The sequence below is a fragment of the Neofelis nebulosa genome, chromosome 2 (assembly GCF_028018385.1).
Source record: "Neofelis nebulosa isolate mNeoNeb1 chromosome 2, mNeoNeb1.pri, whole genome shotgun sequence".
In the NCBI taxonomy this organism is placed as follows: Eukaryota; Metazoa; Chordata; class Mammalia; order Carnivora; family Felidae; genus Neofelis; species Neofelis nebulosa.
In genome coordinates this window covers 24,942,653-24,957,421 of record NC_080783.1, presented here as the reverse complement: position 1 = coordinate 24,957,421, position 14,769 = coordinate 24,942,653, and the positions used below count along the sequence as shown (strand labels likewise).

Below are 14,769 nucleotides of genomic sequence, written 5' to 3'. Positions count from 1 at the left end.
TTAGCTTATTTAATGACATAACGGATACAAAATGAGACAAAACTAAAAAAGAAATAGCAACATGGATCATATTACATAAAAAAATTAACCACCAGTAGCATCTCACATGCAAATTACTATGTTCTTCCGTAGCATATGTGACTGAACAATAATAAATTATGGAAAAGGGAACCAGGAAATAACTGTATCAACCCAGAATATCCTATTCTCTGCAAAGGCTCAAAGACATCTCTGGAGTGTCAAAGGCATGTCCTTCAATATTTAACTTTTTCACTCTTTGTTCCCCATCTCAAGTTGAACAATACGTTAATTATCCGATGAAGCGTTATAATTACTCTAACAGTTCCACTCTTACTTATAATTACTGCATCAACACTTTCTTTTTCATATGCTTCAATCTATACCTATTACATTGTCATGATGAAGACACATTAACATTATAATACCGTATAATTAGCTGATGAGCAATTAAATTATTCCACTGCTCTTGTTCTTCTTTGCCAAGAGGTTGCTTCCAAGCTCTATTATCTCCTCTTTCTCTACAGTTTGCTTTAGTGGTTCTTTTCCCCCAAAACAAAGAGGCTCATAAGCTGCATTCAAAGCATTTTGATTTCAAATTCAGAATGGGTAAGTGCTCAAGTCGGTGTTGGTCGAAGAACTAAATTGGCATTACAGACAAGTTTAAAATTATTTTCATTTTCTTTCTATGATAGAAAGAATTGCAAATCTGTATAACACAATAAAACACTGCAGGGTCATTCTTTCTAAATACCGATTTTTTTCACTTGTTATTTAAAAAAATAAAATTCTCTATAATTTAGAAGATAACTGTCTAAACTGTATTAAATTCTATCTGAAATAGAGCCTTCTTGAATTATTTTGTAAATAATTCAAATTGAGTTTTAAAGAGGTGAACATATAATAAAATCATGAATCATATAATAAAATCAGGTATAACTGACTATAACAGCATGCTGCCCAGTGAAAGCAACCAGGTATCTGATTCACTGATTCCTTCTTTTTTCTCTTTGCATGTGTTTATGCCATGTATAAAATAATAATAATAATAATAATAATAATAATCATCTATCCTTCTGACTTATCCAACAGGCACTAAATAAGTTTTCCCTTATGTGCTCATGATCCGTCTTTGTGATTTTAGTCTTTGTCTTGGTAAGTTTCCTATGAGAAAACAGATCTCTCTCCTTGACTGAAGAATTATTTTAGCCCCAATAAACTTTAGAACTAATTGGACTACAATTTTAATGGCTCCAACATACTTGGTGTCCACATGGTTTATCACTGCGATGGCTTGCTGCATCTATATGGCACACTAGCTCAGTTGTCGTGTGGTTCATATTTTATATGAGAACTAAATCTTTCTTAGATAATGACTTTGGAGTAATATTATGAGCTATGAAAGAAAAGTGGAATTCATTTTAAAAGCACGGCCTCTTTCAATAAAATGACTTTTGTTGTCTCAGTTTAGTTTCCTTAGCCATGAGGCAGAGGACAATCTATCGAATACACCAGTCTCATATGCGGGAACTTGCCTCTTCACCAAGAAAAGCCACCAGATGGGCCCTGCTAACTTCAGAATGCTATTTAGGATTATTAGTATCAATATACTTGAAAAGTAATGATAAGCAAGTTACCTCTGTCTTGATACAGGCAAATGATTACGTTCTTACTTAAGTGACAACTGCTTCAGTGATAATCCTGTGATGTTCAAAGTCCTTAACCGTAATTTGGTATTTTTAAACTGAAAAAGACTCATACTTTATAGAGGTTCATTGTTTATTTTGCTTTTGGTCAAAAATGATGTGTCAACCTCTGACAAACTGTGTGAGTACTGCCATTTGTTTTTGAATTCTGTTATGGGGAAAAAAAAGTTATCTAACTAGAGGTAGGCTGTACTTTATATCAAATATAACTTGGTCTAGTGACAGATATTAAAGTTCAAAAGGTATCAAAATGCAATCAAGACTAACTCATTCAGGATTTTAGATAGAATGCTAGCTAGAATGACCTGAGACTCTCACTCCAAATTTATTAATACATTGTAGATAAGAATCTTATATTGATTTTAATAATTTATGCAGTAAAAATGTCTACTATTTTCAGTTCTCATAAATAGGGTTCTTAGTACATATGTTAAAAGCAGAAGTAGCTAAACTTTGAATCGGGCCCTGCTCCAACACTTACTACCTGTGTGACCTTGAACAAATTATTTAATCTTCGTAAGCCTATTTTGCAGCTATAAAATAACAGCAGTACCAATCTTGTAAGGTTACTGGAAGGATAAAATGAGAAATTTAATGTAAAGCACTTAGCACAGTGCCTAGCATAATGTAATCACTCAATAAATATTAAATAGTATCATTATTCGCTATTATCAGCTTAAAGGTTATTTTTCATTCTCTTCTTTGGAAAACACCTCATACAAAGTTTATAATCATCAGGTGCTATGATTTCTCATAAAACATTTTATATGGAAAAGACTGTAATTGTTTTTAATCCAAGTGTTTTATGGGCACTTTCTAGGGACATACATTTAATTAGTGCCCAAGTTAGTGCTATGTGCAGTGCCCCCACTGCCAGTACTTTATTTAAGAGTTCTGTGAAATATGCATAATTGGTGATAGTCTTTAAAAAAACATATTTTAATCATAAACAAAAATTACAACCTGAACCAAAATTTGAATTTTATAATCACTTGTAGCTCATTTGGGCTCTTGTAATTAATTCTTCAAGATATAATATCAACAAGTTTATTTTGTTCTATATAAGAAAACACAATTTCTATTTTCCATACCAATTTTTCTGCCACCCTTCATCACGGAAGTTCTCTTTGCTAGTCTACTGAACTGTCCCACTTTTATTTATTTTTTTTATTTACTTATTTTTTTTTTTAAATTTTTTTTAACGTTTATTTATTTTTGAGACAGAGAGAGAGACAGAGCACGAACAGGGGAGGGTCAGAGAGAGAGGGAGACACAGAATCCGAAACAGGCTCCAGGCTCTGAGCTGTCAGCACAGAGCCCGATGCGGGGCTCGAACTCACGGACCGCGAGATCGTGACCTGAGCCGAAGTCGGCCGCTCAACCGACTGAGCCACCCAGGCGCCCCTGAACTGTCCCACTTTTAAACAGACAGCACCATTATTACTTTCACAATGAAAGTAATGCTTCTGGAATTTATTCTGCTATATTCCAAATTGATGTTCTTATATCACAATAAACTTTAACATCTACTGGCTTTGAAAATTCTCTTCCACATTCTCTTGAAGACTACATAAATCTTCAACCCCTAATCATAAAACTTTTGATGGTAGCATTCAATACTTCAAAAATAAATGCAATACTTATGATTTGCTACTGCTATCTGGAGGATCTTGTTTCCATATCCCCTAAAACTGATGCTCTTACGGTTAAGAAAAACTCTCATATCCCTAAAGCCTAATAATAGAAACAGGAAACACAGATGCTCCCAAATGAAGCTGGTAACACTATAATTTTTTTTTTCTTTCCTCCTTTCTTGCCAGTACCAACTGTTACCTGTTTGGGTGGGAAGCTACAGAGATTGACAAGGCTCTCCAAAGTAGATAGGAATTAAAAATCAACAGTTTCTGGCAGCAATGTGGTCAAAGATCTAATAATACGCCTTCTTCAGGGCATGTGGGTGGCTTGGCCAGTTAAGTGTCTGACTTGGGCTCAGGTCATGATCTCATGGTTCATGGGTTGGAGCCCTGCATCGAGTTCTGTGCTGACAGCTCAGCACCTGGAGCCTGCTCCGGATTCTGTGTCTCCCTCTCTCTGCCCCTTCCCCACTCTCTAGCTCTCACTCTCTCTTACTCTTTCTCTCTCAAAAATAAACATTATTTTTTTAAAATCAGTCTTCATATTTTGTTGTTACCAGTTATGTAATAATAGTAACATAATAGCCATCCAAAGCATGGTAAGTAGTATGGCCCTCATTCAGTTTCCAAATCCCATCCCAAGAAGCATCTTCAGAAGATCCAAGCTACTACTGAAGATCTGGCCTCAGGCAGGGTTAAGTAAGAGTGGAGAGTACCTGGAAATGTGACTTGACAGTGCCAATGTGGAAGGCAGATAAGAGTTAGGGTTGACAGATGAACATGAAAGGTGCCTGTCTCTCTTATAGATGAGCCACTGCTGCATCCAAGAATAGCTTTTACAATCAAAGCAGTCTGCTGAAATAACCAAGAGTGACAATCAGCTCTTAACTTCAAAAGGGAACTTCACGTTCTCTGATGCTTCATTTACAAATGTTCAGTAGTATTTTTCAGACAGAGATGAGTACTTGTGGCTACTTTACTAGCCATGAACAGAGATGTCAAACTCTTATACTCTGCATCATCGATACACTCTATGGAATGAATAATTGTAGACTTTGTGGTATTCAGGGATTCTCTGATCTCAGCTACCACATCTCACCATCTACAGTTTGCCTCTGAAAAAGATTTGGATAAATAACTAAAGATAAAACGCCCCAATGCACATGTTTTCCAGACATGTGAGATAGAGGAGAGAACCTAAGAAGGGTAGTTTTGAATAGAGATATGGAAGGTCTAAAAGATGGAGATACCTACTTTTTTGAGACATGATGTGGAAAAAAAAAAAAAAAAAGGAAACAGAATCACAGCAGATCAGTGTTGCAAGAGCCCTAACAGAACAAATTAACTCCCTCCTTTTAGGGAGGAAGGAACTGAGGCTCAGAGAGGTGAATGCCATTAACCACATTTGCCACATAGTAAATGGTAGGACAGCTGGGAGTTCAGTTTTCTGACCCTAAAGCAATAACTAAACCAGTAAGGGAGTATTTTGCTATTTATAATTAAATGTGTGCAGTTTTGAAAATAAAAAAGTTAAACATATAAGAGGGTCTAGATCTGACACTTAATGACTCCTACATAAATTCCCTTTTATGCATTTAATAGTACCTGGAAATACTGCTGATATTTTTTTTATCATTTATTATCATTTTTGCCAATTAGTATGATTGCACTATAAAGAAAGATTTTGTATTACAGACCAGTGATTCTTATATATTTTCCATCAAATCACCTATTGGACGTTGCAAAGCGGTGGGAAATTCCACAGACAGGAAATTTGGAGATCATGGCACAAATTTGTAAGGTCCAACAGAGAAATTTCTTTAAAGAGTGATATTTGATCTTAAAAGAGTCATGAAACACTTTCTATTTGCTCGTTTTCATGGGAAAATAGTGTTTCCTTCCAAAAGTTCTGGGTAAATAAGCGTTCCAAACATGTACAACTTTTATTCTGCCTAACATCACAGAATGTTGCATATTCTCAGGAGTTCATATGCCTTTCATGTACTAGTTATAAGCTATCTCCCTTTTGCTTTAGAAACCTATCATAGAAATAAATAAGCACAAAACCTCAATGCAAAATAATCCATATATAAAGCCCCTTTTCTGATTCTCTGTTCCACGTAACAATTCTTCTCAAAACAAAACACATAATTTTAAGGAAAGAGAAAATTTATGTTTAAGCTTTAACTGCATATTTTAGTGTTTTCCTACAGTAAAATAGAAAATATGCTTAATTGCATACCTCTAACATTCCTTAAACCGAAACAAAATCTACCTACATTTCCAAATCACCCAGTATTGTTAAAGCTCAATATTTACTTACGTTGAATAACATACATCTATCAATTGACTAATCAAACCAAAAATACTAAATATTCTCTTTAGTTTCAATAGCTCACCTAAAATGGATTTGGGCAGGACAAAAGTATAAAATGCATTTATTTCACAAAAATCATAGGATTTTTCAAGAATGGAAAAGAACCTTAATCTTCTCATCCTTTCCGTCTGCCCATGCTCGAAGATTCTCCACAATGTTTTTTTTTTTAATGTTTATTTATTTATTTTGAGAGAGAAAGATACTTGGGAAGGGGCAGAAAGAGAGGGAGAGAGAGTACCCAAGCAGGCTCTGCACTATCAGGGCAAAGCCTGATGCGGGGCTCAATCTCATGAACTGTGAGATCATGATCTAAGCCAAAATCAAGTCTCTCTCTCTCTCTCTCTCTCTCTCTCTCTCTCTCTTTTTTTTTGCAAGCTTAACTGACTAAGCCATCCAGACACCCCTCACAATATTATTTTTTTAAACAAATATTTACAGGAAGCTTGATATGTGATAGTTCTAAGATAGTATGTCCCTGTTTATAGTGTTCTGAGTTTATAGTGTTCTGATAGTAAACATAAGTATATAATAAGTAAAGCATGATAGGTTTCTGCAGAGAATTAAAACAAAGTAACATAATGGGGTTGATGTGTGGAAAGGGGGTTATGTTTTATTGGGTGCTCATGAAAGTCTCTCTGAGAGATGATACTTAAGCTGAGCCCTAACCTGACAGGAAAGATGTGATGCATATAAAATCAGAAAAGAAAAAAATTCAGGAAAATAAAGTAACTACTTTTCAAAGTTCCCAAGACAGGAATACAGAGAGTGCCAAAAAGCTAGAGCAACATGGTTAAGGAAGAGCAGAATGAAATCCTGTACAATTTCATTATTTTACAAAAGGGTACAGAATTTGGACTTTAAATACAATGGGAATGTTGAGTATTTAAGTAATGGTGTGATGGCACTATGTCCTTTATGTCACTATTTTAATCTTAGTAACAGTTGTGTAAAGTAAGGATTGCAAAAGTTGTGGCTGGAAAGTATGGCAGCTAGGATAGTGGCCCATGTGGTTTGGACCAGGGTGCTTGTAGGAGAGCTGGGAACAAATACACATGATTAGGACATGTCTGGGGGGGGAATCAATGGAACTGGCTGACAGTTTGCATAACAGTGGGTAAGGAGAAGATAGAAATAAAAGATAATCTCTAGATATTTGGCTTAAGCAATTGAGCAGGCAGAAGTGCCATAATCTAGAGGAAGTAGAGGAAACTAGGGAAAAATTAGTTGGCAGTGGGAAGATGGAAGTTAAGAATTCTGTTTTCACTATATAAATTTTGAGACCCATATTTCATACCAACGTGAAGATGTCACAGAAGCAGTGACACATTTAAATCTAGAGTTGAAGGGAGTTGACAGGGATGGAGAAGTATATTTAGGAATCACAGCAGACACCTAAACCACAGGACTGAATGACATCGTCTAAGGTAAGTATGTTGACAGAAAATAAAATACATCTGGGACACTTCAAAATGCAGAAAAGAAGAAGAGGAAAAGGTTCCAGTAAAGGAAACTGAAGCTGTTTAGTATATTTTCTTAGAAAAAAATAATGGCATAGTTAAAGTAGAAAAAACAATGTTTCTTACGTATATTTAAATACATCACATATATACAAATGCAAATAAGGGTTCAATAAATATGTGTAAAGATGTGTATGTATAAACACATGTGCCATAAGTATTCACATACCAAGTGAATTATTTGGCCAAAATAAACGCACACACGTATGTAAAACACAGACAAAGAACACACCCCTCCTTACTGACTACCCATGTGTTTCTTGAAGGCTATCTGCAAACCTTTCCCCCAGAGATTTTTTTCCTTGGTACTTTATACTAAGTAGTTCTACTGTCTCTAGCCTGTAGAGCTGGAGTTTCACTAGCTCCTCTTTCCATTTATTTTTAAGAGACAGAGTTTGCAAATGGGGGAGAGGGGCCGAGGGAGGGAGAGAGAGAAAGAGAGAGAGGGAGAGAGAGTCCCACACCACAGTCCCCACCCTCAGAGCAGAGCCTAATGCAGGGCTCCGTCCCACAACCCCGGAATCATGACCTGGGCCAAAATCAGGAGTCAGATGCTCAACTGACTGAACCACCCAGGCACCCCATCTCTCTCCATCTCTTCATCTTATTATCCCCTTCTAGTTTGTCTTCTCCACCCAACCCTAACATTTCCATCTCTTGAAGATTACACCCTTCTCACTCAACTGTCTCTAAACACAGTATTCAAATTCACCCTCATGCCTCCTTGTGTGTGAGCAAATTCATCAGTGTGCTTAAAGGGATGCAGACCTTTTATTTTATTAGAAGCACTATTCTACCTGTTAAAGGATGAAAAATGGGCCAAGTCCTCGTAGGCTTATCTAGCATGGTTGGGTCAGAGAGTCTCACACATTCAGAGGAGCTTTCAGAGTCTAACAAAAAAGTAATTACCTGGAGAATTATGTTTTTCCATCAAATAGAATTTCTGTCAGTCGATGAATACAATAACTATTCAGGTATTCCATTCTGATTATTTAAATGTGAACACTGATGGCACCAATGATTTTGCTTCGTCTCTTAAGACATGGAAAAGTCTGAAACAGCAACTCTCCTTTTCCTATTGTACTGAATTAAATACATTTTTTGTGAGACTACATCATTGTTATTTTATGCAATTAACTTTTTTTGATAATGAAATATGTATCACTTCCTCAAATTTTAACAATTTTAAGTATGAGAAGAAAAATGAAAATAGTTTTATGAAAATATATTATTAACTATAGCTCTTAAATAACACTGTTAAAATACGTATTTGACACCTTTCTTCTTAACTTCCTTAATCCTCTGAATAAAAAGTAAAGGCATTTTCCCAAATCAGACAAAAACAATATAAATATAAATCTCTTAGTAGGGTAAGTGCATCACATGCGTCTCCTGTAAGTTAGTGCAATGTATATATAATCTTTTTAGTTGGTACTTCTAATGGAAATATGGAATATATTTTGACATCATGTTTTGTTAGATATAAAATAAGAAAAGCCCACGTGGGATGATGAAGCAACACAATAAAATGAATTAATTAATTGAAATAAGAGAATCAGACTATAAAGATAAGGCCCCCAAGAGTAACATAATCGAGAAGAGAATTTTGCAATTCCATAAAAAATTAAGAAAAATCATAGATGATTTAATTAAAAAAACATTAGAGAAGAAAACTTTTAAAGGTTTGGAGATAATTATCTAGATTGCACTCTATATTACACACCTTATAGAAATACAAAATAAAACCAGTATCATGTTTTTACCCAATTGGAAAAAGTTTAGCGAGTGTGTGATATAATGGATATTTTCTCAGTCCTGGCAAAAAAAAATTTCAGCACCTCTCTGGAAAACAAATTAACTTCATGTATCCAGAACCTTACAAATGGCCATATCTTTTGCTTTGGTAATTACACTTCCTCAAATATATCCTAGAAAATATTCAACAGTAGATATAAAGAATTTTATACCCAAGGATGTTTTCCCAACATTATTTGTAATTGTGAAAGTTTGAAATATATTTAAGTAAAATGTTGGAATTAGGTGCATCTATAGACTAGAATATTATACAGTCATTATAGATGCTTGAAAAATGTTTAAGGGCATGAAGAAATATTTATAATATGAAGCTTAATTAAGAAAATTAGTAAGCTTCTCTGAATATACATTATAACTTGCATGTGTGAGAGAAACAGACTTATACCAATGAATTGGGGAGGGGCAGTAAGTTGCAGGTGTTGTTTATAATCTATTGATTTCTAGATATTTCTGAATTTTTAACTAAAGATTTATGTATACATACATATAGTGAGAATTTTTTTTAAGAAAAATAAAGTTAAGAAATAATGTAAATTTCCATAATGGATATCAAGTAAGATAATGCCCAAAGTAATTCCCAATGGCTTTGGCAAGAGGTAAGCAAACAGTTACCAAAAAAAGGACATTTCTAGTCAGGTGATAAAAGCAGGAGCTGGAGTTACACAGTTGGAAAGCAAATGCAGAATTTGGAAATGGGGACAGTTGGTGAGTGTGGCCCTTTTATAAAACTTGGCCATGAAGAGCAAAACAGATACAGGTAGAAATGTCACACCTGTGGTCTAATTACACAGGACATTCGATCAAGTACGGGATCTGTCCTCAAGAAACATAACGTTTTACAGGGTTTTCCTCTCATATTTATATCTTCTACCAAAGAGACTGGGGAGTGTGACCCAGCAGTTACCTTTCAATTCCATACTTTCTGCCTAATTTGTTGAGGCTTCATATAAACAACCTTGCCTTAAGAGTTTCTCTAAGTATTCCCCCATCACTAAACCTCTCCCCAATTTTGACTCTAAATTATACTATATACATGTGTCTTCAGTGCTTCTAAAACATATTCCTTTTCTTATTAAGGCAGTAACTGTTGTGCATACATTTAAAAAATAAACTTTTTCTCCAAATTTGTTACATTACTTTAGTTTAAGGAAAAATAAGGAAAATTTAATATGAAAAAATACCAAAAAGAAGAAAGTAGTTACCTAGAAAACAAAAGCAGTAAGCTTCATGATGATGATAATTTGGATCTGACACAAAAGCAAAGACAACAAAAGCAAAAAATAAATAAGTAGGACAACATCAAAGTAAAAAGCTTCTCAACAGCAAAGGATATCATTAACACAATGAAAAGGCAACCTCCTGACTGGGAGAAAAATATTTGCAAATCATACATCTGATAAGGAGTTAATATCCAAAATACATAAAAACTCATAGACCTCAATATAAAAAAATGATTCTATTAAACAGGGGCAGTGGAGCTGAATAGACATTTTTCCAAAGAAGACACATGGATGGCCAATAGGTACATGGAAAGGTGTTCAACATCAATAATCATCAGGGAAATGCAAATCAAAACCACAGTAAGATATCACCTCACACCTATTGGAATAGCTGTTATCAAACGCCCAGCTATAAAATAATAGGTTAGGTAACATACAGAATGGTGACCAGTGCTAAAAATACTGTACTATATATTTGAGAGCTGCTAAGAGAGTACATCTTAAAAGTTCTCAACACACACACACAAAATTGTAACTGTGTTTGGTGATGAATGTTAACTAGACTTATTCTGGTGATTGTTTCACAATATATATAAATTTCAAAGCACGTTTTATACCTGAAACTAATATAATGCTATATGCCATCTAAATAACAAAGAAAAACAAAACAAAACAAAAAACACAAGATATATTACCACATAGTTGTTTGGGTTGATCATTCTCAAAATTTACTCAACAGAAATCTATATTGAAGAACTATAGAAAATCTATATTGAAGAACTTCATTACATCACCTAACACCCTTGACTTTAAATTGTCTTTGTTGACAATTCAGGGTATTGTATAATTAATTCTAGCTACAAAGAACTTACAAATAAATGGCATTATTTAGTTTTTCTGACCTAAAATATACTAGCTTTTGCTATTAATTTAAAAACTAAGTAACCCAAATATGTGTATGCTTATATTCATGTCATTTTTAGTACAAGAAATGGACATTTATCTCATTTGCTTCCAATAAGTGGGTTATTGGATGGAGGATGATAGGGAACAGAAGACATTGCAAGAGAAGAAGACATTGCAAGAGAAGTGGGTTATTGGATGGAGGATGATAGGGAACAGAAGACATTGCAAGAGAAGTTCTCATGGATGAACAGATAAAATGATTTGAAATTATAAGACAAAATATTACCTTTTTGGTATAGAATAGAGTGGTCAGTCTGTGAATCTTTGGATAAACTGATTGTAAATATCAGCTCATCAAATATGATTTATAAATTCTTCTCACACTCAATACTCTGTAGATTTCACAATTTATGTATTATATTCTTTATAAAATAAGGAAAGTGGTTTACTTAGAATCTATGAGCACATGTCTATGCCTTGATTTTAAAGATAATGCAAAACTAATATTTAGGTAATCAATTACCAACCAGACTCCCTCATTTTGTGCATTTATGTAGATAGAACATGTACACAACATCCCAAATATGTAAAGTTCATATTAAATTTAAAATGATTCTCTGGAAATATGCCTATTTAAAACACAGATGTGAATCAAATTGGCTATCATTACATTTGCCAGAAAGTTATAGTAGGAGCAGAGAGGAAAGTAAATTATCTCAATTTTGTATTAAACTAAATACCACAATTGAGGGAGTGGGGTGGAGTAGTGGGAAAAAAAAAGCTAATTAAGGAAAAGAATGAGGTACGACTGGGTGGCTTAGTTGGTTAAGTGTCTGACTTTGGCTCAGGTCATGATCTCACAGTTTGTGAGTTTGAGCCTTGTGTTGGGCTCCATGCTGACAGCTCAGAGCCTGGATCCTGCTTCAGATTCTGTGTCTCTCTCACTCCTCACTCTCTGCCCCTGCCCCACTCACACTCAGTCTCTGTCTCTCTCAAAAATAAGTAAACATTAAAAAATATATATATTTGAAAAAAAAAGGAAAAGAATGAGGCAAAAATGAGGTATCTCTTAACAAGAAGATCCTCCAGTGAAACTTCCAGGATCACGATCTGGCCAAAGAAGCAAGCAGAGGAGGGTTTATCATAAAGACAAATAAGGCATAAGCTTCAGGGCCCCTCACTTGCACATGTCCCTTTTGAGGCTCTAAACCTAATTTAAAATCATAATTTTATATTCTTAATGACGAAACCCACATCTCCATATTTTTACAGACTTCAAGTCTCTTATAACCTAGATATCACCCTGGAAGCAAATGAGAGAAAGAGCTGCCATATCTGTATTTAAGTTTAATTTGCCATTGAGTTTGGGTAGAATGCAGATTATGTGATGGCTTTCACCTGTTCAAGATATGAATTTCCATTTCTTTTTTTTAACTTCTTTTTTTAACGTTTATTTATTTTTGAGAGACAGAGCATGAGGGGAGGAGGGGCAGAGAGAGAGGGAGACACAGAATCCGAAACAGGCTCCACACTCTGAGAGGCAGCACAGAGCCCGATGTGGGGCTCGAACCCACGAACCACGAGATCATGACCTGAACCGAAGTCAGACGGCCAACGGATTCAGCTACTCAGGCGCCCTGAATTAACATTTCTTAAATAAACAACTCAGCATAGATTTCATTTGTATCAAAGAACAGACTGGAAAACATAACCAGGTATTTTAAAGTTTTAATATAGTTGAAGCTGGCTGCTCAGCCAGTAAAGTATTCCCAGGATTGTGCTCTCAAATGGAAAATTCTGAGAGTATGGTTAAAAAAGAAAAGGTTTAGGGACATTTGGGGTAGCTCAGTCAGTTAAGCAACCGACTCCTGGTTTTGGCTCAGGTCATGATCTCACGGCTTCCTGGGGTCAAGGCCCGTGTGGGGTTCTGCACTGGCAGGGCAGAGCCTGGTTGGGATTCTTTCTCCCTTTCTCTGCCCTTCCCCCACCAATGTTGTCTGTCTTTTAAAAAAAGAAAAAAGGTTTAACTCAAAATTGAGTTGACGCAATGGATGAGTAAAAACAATGCAAAGAAGCTGAGTTATCTTTTAATGTCTAAGAAGATTTCTCCCTGAAATATTGGAGATTTCATTTAACTTTTTTTCTTAAAATAATATGTATACTCTCTTAATAAAGTTTTTTTTCATCTTTTTTGAATAGTCAATTTCATTACCAGTGTTCGGTATTGAAAGTCAGTCTCGGGGCGCCTGGGTGGCGCAGTCGGTTGAGCGTCCGACTTCAGCCAGGTCACGATCTCGCGGTCCGTGAGTTCGAGCCCCGCGTCAGGCTCTGGGCTGATGGCTCGGAGCCTGGAGCCTGTTTCCGATTCTGTGTCTCCCTCTCTCTCTGCCCCTCCCCCGTTCATGCTCTGTCTCTCTCTGTCCCAAAAATAAATAAAAAACGTTGAAAGTCAGTCTCAAATGGAATTACTTGGGAAGAATTGTGAGGTTACACTGCCTAGCAAGAATTACCACTATATTTTGCTGTCTATTTGGATTACAGATGCAAGGTTCTATAGATGTAATTTTCAGGACAGAACACTTACATTCTTCAGCATACTACTTTAACTCAACAATCGCTATATGCAAGGCACTGGTTTAAGACTTAGAGAAAGATACAAAGATAAATTAAGACATGTTCTTTGCCTTAGTGTCAATCATACAGATTATTCAATATCAGTAATTGATTCTTTAGTGCAACAGATTCCTTGAACAAAGATAACCGTTTTGCATTTTGCATGTGATAGGGAAACATTTTATCAGAAAAACAAATAATAATTATGAATCTGTTAACCACACATCTTGCTGTCACATTCTGTTTTCTCCAGGAATGTATAACCTGAGGCATATGACAAGGACTCCTAGACAACAGTATCATAGAATACATTATACTATTTTCAATATTTCCTCACAAACTATAAACTAAAACCCATTTCCTTTAGTTTAGCATTTAAAAACCCTTTACATTCTCACCCCAACTTTCTTCGAAAACCTCCACTTTGTCTCTATATAACTCTGGCTAAGAACTCCCTCTTCTGAACAACTCTATGTCTTGGCAAGTTTGTCCCATTTATTCTGTTTTTCTAAGTATCCAAACACTATTTACTTTAAAAAAAAAAAAACACTAAGTTCAGAACTACAGTCTCCACAAAGCTTCCCTTGATGACTGTAGCCCATGATACACTTTTTCACTGTTTCTTTTTGTGGGTTTTTTTAGCAGATGATTTAGAACAGAAAGAGAAAGAACTATTACATCTCTGAATTTTTTTGATGCTGAAACTTGATTTTCTTCTTTTATTTTTAACTGTGATAAAACACATATGACATAAAATGTACAAGATCTTAACCATTTTTAAGCATAGAGCTCAGAAGTGTTAAGTACATTCACACTGTTGTACAGCCAATCTCCAGAATGCTTTTTATTTTACACAATTGAAGCTCTGTACCAATTAAATGACAATCCCCATTCTTCCCTACCCTCAGCCCCTGGCAACAATCCATGGTACCTTCTGTCTGTATGGATTTGCTACTCTAAGCA

At 35.2% G+C, this 14,769-nt stretch overlaps 1 protein-coding gene across 6 annotated transcripts in view; it reads right to left on the bottom strand.

Annotated features, from left to right (window-relative positions):
* ERBB4 (erb-b2 receptor tyrosine kinase 4) overlaps positions 1 to 14,769 on the bottom strand; it is a 1,148,410-nt gene that overhangs the window by 623,563 nt on the left and 510,078 nt on the right. The gene's annotated exons all lie outside the window — the stretch shown is intronic.